Source organism: Eutrigla gurnardus, assembly GCF_963514095.1.
Source record: "Eutrigla gurnardus genome assembly, chromosome: 12".
NCBI classification, from domain to species: domain Eukaryota; kingdom Metazoa; phylum Chordata; class Actinopteri; order Perciformes; family Triglidae; genus Eutrigla; species Eutrigla gurnardus.
In genome coordinates this window covers 16,899,887-16,908,716 of record NC_139926.1, presented here as the reverse complement: position 1 = coordinate 16,908,716, position 8,830 = coordinate 16,899,887, and positions in this window count along the sequence as shown.

Sequence of the window (8,830 nt, the reverse complement as noted above, 5' to 3'; positions counted from 1 at the left end):
CCAAGTTTTATTGTTTGGGAGGGAACAGATGGTGAACCTGGTGTGATCAGATATGCCGCTGGAACATCTATGTCTTTGTTGTGGATCAAGCATTGAAAAGTTATGGCCACACAGGTAAGGTGAGTTGTGTTAAGGATTAGTGTGAAGCATGACTGGGTTTGATTTGAATGAAAGCTGGCATTCTGCTCTGGATCCATTGATGGCATTTTCCATTTCTCGCTCATGTCTCTAGCAGCCATGACTACTTTTTTAAATGCAGAGCTAGATTTTTATTTTTCATATATTAACACCAAATGACAAGTTAAGCAGTATTCAGGACATAAAAGCAGCCAACACAACATTATCTGTCGATTTTCTTAGGGTGATTGTCCATACATGAGAGGGACATGTAGCACTAGCAAAAAAATACCCCAAATTCCTTAATTACAGGTTTTTAAAATGTGAATATATTAGCTATAGGCCTATATTTCAATATTTTTGGAAATCCTTCTCAGGTGAATACATAGAAATGGTTTTCACAAACTGGAGCAGTCAAACTTTATACACCCACTGTCAAAAAGGCAGATGAGCTGGAGAGACGTGACGATTCAGCAGTTTTATCATCGTGTTAGATAAGTTAGCTAACGCTAGTAACGTCAGTGTAGTCACACATGGAAATATGACAAACGTTGTGAACAGGAACACTGGTAAGTTATACATAGCTTCGTAGTTTAAAATATATATACATGTAACACCCACGGCTGGTATCAAGTCGTTGCAATGCGAGTAAAATAAACGTTTAACCCAGTGAACACTAGCTTACCTTGTGCTATCCCCCTCTGTGGAGTTTGTAAATTCTGTAACCAAGGGAACTGTCATCTCTTCTGTCATTGGTCAACTCAAAAACGTAACCTCTCATGGAACGCCCCCTCTCTCCCGCCTCGACCAATCAGGAGTGCGCACCGCTCTCCCACATTCCCACTGACGTCATGCACGCTCGCATTGCCTGGGACCGCTGGTGGAGGCAGGGAGCAGGGGAGAGAGGGAGAGGGTAGTCTTCTTCTTCCCGACTGTGGAGGCGCGTTTCACTCTTCCACATGCATGGGACTAAACAACGGGACTTTACCGATGAAGTCAGATGTTCCGATGTAGATGCGAGCCGCAGCTCAACCAGGGGAACAATAGCCCTCCTAAGGTATTTAAATGTTTTTTTTCTCCACGCTCCTTCACTAACTGCAGAAGAACAGGGGGGTGGAGATAAAACAATATGTGCGCAAGGCAGGAGGGTATGTACTATTTGAACTCAGAAAGTCTTGAATTCGCCGTGCGAAGAACGCGTTAGCTTGTTTTTCTGTACGCGTGTGGCGCGAAGAAAACTTCTTTAGGCTCCCCTCGCAGCGGGAGAGAATCTAATACTACGCTAATCTTGATCTTGTGACCGAGTCATCGCCGACAACGCACACCTTTTTGACGGGACCATCAAGCGCTGGCCTCTCGGTGACAAAAACCGCTGGGGGGAAAACTTAGCTGGCTAACGTGCAGAAACTGTTGGTTTTCCGCTTCCACATTTAAAAAAAAAAGCTCACTTTTCTCTGGTGTTGCCCTTGAAAGCGTGTTGCTAAGTGGTGAAGGAAAAGGCAGGTGAGCTTTTAGTGTGTGTGGGAATCTCTGGAATGCGAGGTCGACGGGGCGGAGATCCCGACTCTGCCTCTGCTCCCTCAAGGCGAGCTTACCTTTACCCACACGTTCGCTCGCTACGTTCAAAACTACGCCATATTTAATTACCCTAATCTGCATTTTAAGCAGGGGCGTCTCTTTTAACGTGCACCGTACGCGCTCGTTGCTTTACAATGTACAAGAATCACCCTCCTGTTTAGGACGAGATGGACTCACCTTTTATTGTCCAGGAAGGCCATCAAAGAAATACTCAAATTGCGTAGCTAATGCAGCATTCTATTTTTATGGTTAATTAGCCGGGCAGGTTTTATATACACATGTTCATGACCATGCCCCACTTAAAAAGTAGGTCTGATGTGAAATGCACAATATTATACCCATTTTACTTTTTACTTGGCCCAGTCTTCAATTTATGTTTCTAATAAACCAGTACTCCGTCTGTACGAACTGTCACTATTAATCTCCGTGTGAGAAATGTCATTTCAAGGGGAACAGAGAATTTGCCATTTAATTTCAAATCCCTCCACATCTGTTGTTTAAGCCTGGCTGAAAGAGAAGGAAGCGCGTGGGATTGGCGAAGCAGTTATTAATTGCGTTGTGATGGCTATGCACCAAAGGTCAAGTCTCGCACCCCTTTATTATCACAGGGAAGACGCTGGGAGCTGTGCTTCAAGTCTCTCCCGCTGTTGCCATGCAAGCATCGAAAGTGTCATCTGGCCGCATCGCTCATGTGGCTGTAGTGCCAGTTTTATTTCAGCATATTTGTGCATAGCATCATATGTGAACTCTCTCAATCTCTCGCACACAAACACACCAATAAGGAGTCACTAAGTTCCTCCCCTCGTGATTCACATTACCATACAAGACACACACTGCCACACAGCTGACAGCCATTGAGGGTGGTTTACTGTGGAAATGGAAAACAGCATGAAGTTTGTTTGAGAGTCAGACTCTCCCTCTGATTTTGTTTCTTTAAAAAAAATGGGTTCTGCATGTCTCTTAGCAGAGAGGTTTGACAGTTTAATTTGTTATGCTCCATTATATTGATCATTCTTGCGCTACAAGATCACGATCTGTGTCCGTGAAACTTTATGTATTGATTATACGTGCACTGCATTTAATGAAAAGTATTGTTTGTGCGAAGAACAACCTTGTGCCCCAGCAGAAGAAAACCGAAACTGTTGCAAAAGGGCCTTTTGTGTGTTGGTGTGATTGTTTGACCCAGTGTTCATGGTGACTTATTTTTAATAGGAACTGACACCAGTTGAATAGTTTAGCACCCTTTGGCGGGCTTCTCCTCCTCGTACTTTTTTTCACCCCCTAATTCTGCCCTGGCATCGAGGCTTAAGCCCTCACCCCGGTGTTAAATGTCAGATTAGCTTTTTTTTGTGTTGCCATGATCAAAAAGTATTCCCTCCTCCTTTCAAGAAAGGGAAAGTGTTTCCAGCCTTTGCCTCGTGGGCCTGGAAACAAAATGGGTATTTGCATTGTGTTTATGCTGAAGTATCGTCCCCCTTCCCTTAGTCAGTCTAGAGCAGATCAGCATCCCTTGTGCTTGTAAAAGTAGAGCTTTTAGTGATTGGCAGTCAGCTTTTCATGTTTTCTTTACTGCGTTACAGATAATCCAATGCATCTTTTCAATATTGATGCATTCATAACCTAAATGCATAATTTGTAGCCATATATGGATATCGATGCAGTGCTTGGAATGCTATGCCTGAATGTTTACATTGCACCAAAAGTCTTTTACTGGATAATTTGAGAGTATACATATTCATTCCGATGTGTTCAAAACTGTGAGAGAGAGAGGTTCAGTAGAATTTGGTTTGAATAGTCTCCCAGCTACTATGGCGAGGTCACAATGTGAGATGATAATAATGGTTTATAGTATCAAGTTTTCATCAAGTCCCACCCCACATACTGCAGCTTCTTTCCATCCCACATTTGCATGGTGTGGTCTAAAGAGGGTTTCTCTCCTGCCTCCCTTGGGGCCAAAACCACATCATGTAGTAGAGGAGGGAATTTCCATTGTGAGCCCTTAATCGGTGGATCTGTAGACTTAAGGCAGCCTACAGACCAAGAATGACTATGAAACGCGTTTTCAGCATCTACAATAATTACATTGAGATGATTAGGATTAATATGCTGGAGGATTCCCATCTTAATTGTTAATCATGGTTTTGCGACATAGCTGGAATAGCCAATAGAAAAAGGAAATTAAAGAAGCATAATTAGGGCCCTTTGATTTCCGCGATGCGGAAAACGCGGACGGAATCGCGGAATCCGACAACGAAAATGGAATCAACTGTAAAACGCGGAATTTGTCAAAATCTGGATATCATTTATAAAAATCGATGTTTTCTTTAACATAAGCGTTTGTCACCGCACCTAAGCTCAACGTAAAGGGGGAAAAACACGTTGTCGATTGTCTTTACTGTGTAATTAAGGGCACATCGCTTCAGCGTCCCTCCTCTGTTTCACCGGGGGGCGGGGCTGAGACACACGCACGCGCACAGCTCGATAGTCATGTCGAAGACGTTTATTCTAACGTTTCAACACAACTTTGCAACAACAATGACTCGTTCCGCAAGAATCCATGTGATGATCAGCTACAAACAGAATCTCACATCAGAAAATGAACTGATTCACAACTGAAAGTGAAACTTAAATAGCGGCGAGTGGATCGACAGATGCGCTGATTTTAGACTAGAAGACGGGGTTGGGGGTGGGTGGGTGTGGGAATGAAAAAGTGGGTGGTTTATTAATATTCTGACTCCTCCATAAATAATTGCACATACAATTACATATGCATGTATGGTATCTGCATGACAAGGAATTAAACTTAGAACTACTAGAATGTTTCTTCAGTAAATGTCTTAATTTTGATTAATCAACATGACATGATTAGATACCATTTGATGGGAAAAAAAAAGCTCTAAAATAGTAAAACACAGAATTTCAAAAAATTAAAACGGAAAACACAGAATTTAGAAACGGAAAACACAGAATTTTAAAAAATTAAAACAGAAAACACGGAATTTAGTGAAAAAAATAAAACGGAATCTGGAAAAAATTCGAACAGATTGCATAGGGCCGTAGTGAATGCCTTCAGCCTTGTCGTGTGTGGATAAGCCTTGACATGTGCGTCGGCTGGCCGATTGTTGCTCTAACTGGATATGGACATAGATTCCTGAAAGACCCCCAGATTTCACGGTTTGGTTGGATCCCGGATAGCTAAAGATAATACAGCACACAAGGCATGTCAGCACTTTTAGAGATTAAGGGCACAAAAGATTTTTGTCCAGTAAAATAGCCCCACATAGGCCCGACATGCTGAGTGTGAAAGACTCCCCCTCGCCAGGGTCTGCTATGTGGCAGCAGCAGCAGCGACGGGCCAGAGCGTTTCCACTGTTGTTTGGCCTACATGCACCGTTACTGCTGGAGTATTCCTGCAAGCTCAATGCTCCAACAATCCCATCTGGGAAAGCCTATGTGGCTGCAGTGTTAATGCAACAGGGCACACAATACCTTGTTGAATATTTTAAAGTGCTACTCACATTATCACCCCAGTGGAAAGCTCACTCTTTAATGATGGTAAAGGTGGTACAGGGGGTCCATCCCAGGGGAGGCAGGACATAATACATAAGCACCCCTGAAAACAATACCATAACCTCTACAGTCATAAATAATGCGTCTATTTCTATTAATTCAATTCAATTCAATTCAACTTTATTTATAAAGCGCATTTCATGCACAAGGCAGACTCAATGTGCTTCACAACAGGTATACATAGTTATATAGAAATCAATTAGAAATCAAATAGAAAACAAGAAGAGTGCAAGTAAACAATCATATGTCATCTTCAGCACATTGGTTCCCAAGGTTTATTTTTGTCAGGTGACTAATCACTTAATTGATTAATTGTTTTAGCACATACGTTACAAACTTTAACTGAGAGTCACGCTTCTTGGTTTAGAGTTTAAAAACTGAAATAGCTTGTTTGTGGGATCAGGTGTCATCCCAGAGTGGTATGCGAGAGCACTCGGTGGCTGGATTTAGTTTCAAAGATAAAGGCATCTCCCCAACGTCAGGTTACATTCTAGTGACCGCAAGGTTTACGGCCACTCCCAGACTACAACAATCTGCAGGCCTTGTATGCGTCATCTACGTCCATAAAACTCTGAAGATTCACTTCTTAAAGGAGCACTCACACTAGTCAAACAAAGAAAAAAAGAAAACGTTTCAAGAGTTCAAGGTAATGCGGGCTGAGCGATTGATATGCAAACGGTCATTTTGTGGGTGAAGTAATCCTTTAAATGTCAAGGCATTTAAAAGTCAGCAACAAAAATAAAATGAACTCCAGAGAACGGGAGTTGTTGACCCAATGTCAACAACAATATCAATATCAAAGCTTTTACTGTATCTTTTCTTTCTTTATCAAGAGAAACACTCATCAAGGCTGGAATTCATGTAGCCTTAAGGCAGTGGTGCTCAAACAAGACACGGCTCTTTAAGTTGTTTTCACTCTCTAGAACAAAGCTTAGTTAGCGGATTGAACACAAAGAGCAGGGAAATTAGCACAGAATAACCAGTGTGAAGGTCTGAAATGTTGTTTCACTTGAGAAACTATGACTTCAATTCAACCGGTAAACAAACCCATTTAACCTGTTGAAGGGCTCATTCTTAGTCTCAGGAAGAACTGTTTTTCTGGCATCCGAAGTGCACTCTCCTCTGCATGCACCACTAACTCTGAACAATGCCAAACCGCACTTATTTTGGGATGGACGTTCACTCCCAGGTGCTCACCCATCATTTAGGATTCCCATCTGGAATGACCTGAAATGACGAAAAAGAAGGAAAACGACTCAGATGTTATAGAAGAGGTGTAGATGTTGGCAACTGGGTAAAGAAAAATAGCACATTGTTATGTCATACATTGGATATCAGAAAGGATTAGCAGAAGTATCTCTGATATGATGAACGTGACGGCGCTCACACTTTTAGTCTGTCGCACCATAAGGATATAAATTCTAGACAATACACAATAAAGAAAAGCGTAACTCGGCACAACTGCAAAGTCATACACGTCCTCCGTGAATCATTACAGCTAAATGGGAATTTATTTTACCAACTTGTGGTGGGTGTGATTTATTTTTTTTAATTAAATCCGCTGTGATAGATTGTCCATATGGTGCCATTGAACAGAAACCCTACATTCCTTTCAGCACGCAGTGGCATTGCAGTCAGATATTCACAGTTTATTCCCTGCGTTTTGGTTAAACTAAGCCCATAAATTATAAAATGTTGGGATAACCAATGCAATGGTCACCTAAACTAAGGCAATATTTTTAAAAGGCCAGCTTGGGCTGGTTGGCTCACCTGACTTTTTCTTAAAAACAATAAAAACAATGTTTTCAGTCTGTCTGCACCATGGTTCAATGCATGTCAGTGTGTGATAAAACTACAGGAAATTGATTTCTTTACACATTTAACTTATTCCAGTTAGGTTCTTCAAGGTTCAAGGTGTGTTATCCCTTTCATGTTTGATCTTGTAGGAATTCTTCTTTTCCTTTCAGTTCAAATTGAATGCAGATTTTTTTTATTCTTAAACATCTTGCAGTGAGTGTGGATTGTCTTCTTTAACACAAAGTAACAGTCCTTGGAAATATTAATATAAAAAAAGCTTTACTCAAGCACTCTCTGTTAAATGGAGGTGGCAATAGTCCCTGTCCCTGACATATTCAGCATGCGTCTTTATCGGGATCTGTCAATACTGTCATCCGTTGCCATTGACTTAAGGAAACCAGGTGCAGGATTCAGTTCAACAGCAGCTTTTTAGCTTTTGATTGTGCACTGTCGAGAATAGTTTGCAATACCCATAAAAGTTGCAGCTGTTTTTATGCTTCTGCGGCGGAGACTGCAATGGCCTCGAGGCAGTCTGTTTTGAGGTTTTCCGTCTTCCTGTTCCATTTTCCGGTCCGTTCTTGCGAATAGTTTTGATTTTGATGCTCAAAGGTCACGGTCACTTTGACCTCACGAAGGTCCCATTCTCGTGAACGCAATATCTCTGGAACGCCTTACAGAAGTTCAATGGTCAATTTGTGTCATTGTGACTTCACAAGACATATTGTATCATCTGCCAATTATGACCATTTCACACCAATATCGAATATAAAATGATGAAGTGATGACATTTTGGAGAGACATGGATGTAAAGTGCAACATGACTGGGTTCAGATTACGCCAATGCTAGGCCACCAGCAGAAGTGAGCCGAGCAGTCTGAGGTGGACAGAATTATAGATGATGTTTTCCTTCCTCTGGACTCTGAGAGATCCTTTTTCCTGACTGCAGGCCAGAATAGTGAAAACCTAAAGAAGCTGTACATATACCATGTAGCGCTAGTTATTTCACATATGCTGTTAGCAGTTTTCTGATAAATGTAGTTATCTCCCTATTTTACCAAAATCCACATTTACAATGCATAGTGTTGATGGAAACTGCATGATATTGCAACAAAATGAAAACATCTGTATCAGCCAGTCATGGGACTTTTATCGTGCCAAAAATGCCTTTAAACGGTGCACATTAGCACTGTAACTCCTAGGTGAACTGTATTTCATTCTGGAGTGCTTTGCTCTATCTTGATCAATATATTGTTTGTTCAGTTAAATTTGAATGGGCAGCAGCTACGTTGGTCAAGGTCATGACCCGTTCATCCACTCAAAAAGCACAGAACATTGAACAGGCAGTGCTAATGCAAATCAGCTGTCAGTACACGATCAGACCTCTCTGCTTATCCATCTCCCTCTTTAAAACGGTTTCATAATGCCTCACTGCAATATGAGATTTGTTTTTACAAGTTCACCAAAGTTCAGAAGTAAGAATTCCTGCACAGCAGAATGTAATCATTCAATCTCAGTATTTTATTCTTGTTGTAAGAAGAGCCCGTTCAGTACATTGAACAACTTTTTTTAGTCGACTTTAAGCCAGAAGACCGAAGTGTGTTTGTACAGATGTCGAGCCTGAAGCTTGTCACTTTGAATGAAAAGAACAGCCGTTTTGTGTCAGCATGAAATTAAATGATCTTTACATCCTCACACAGAAATTATATCATGATTTCCATTGAACATGACGAGCTAAGGAAATGAAAACTCAATGACTTAGATCGTCATA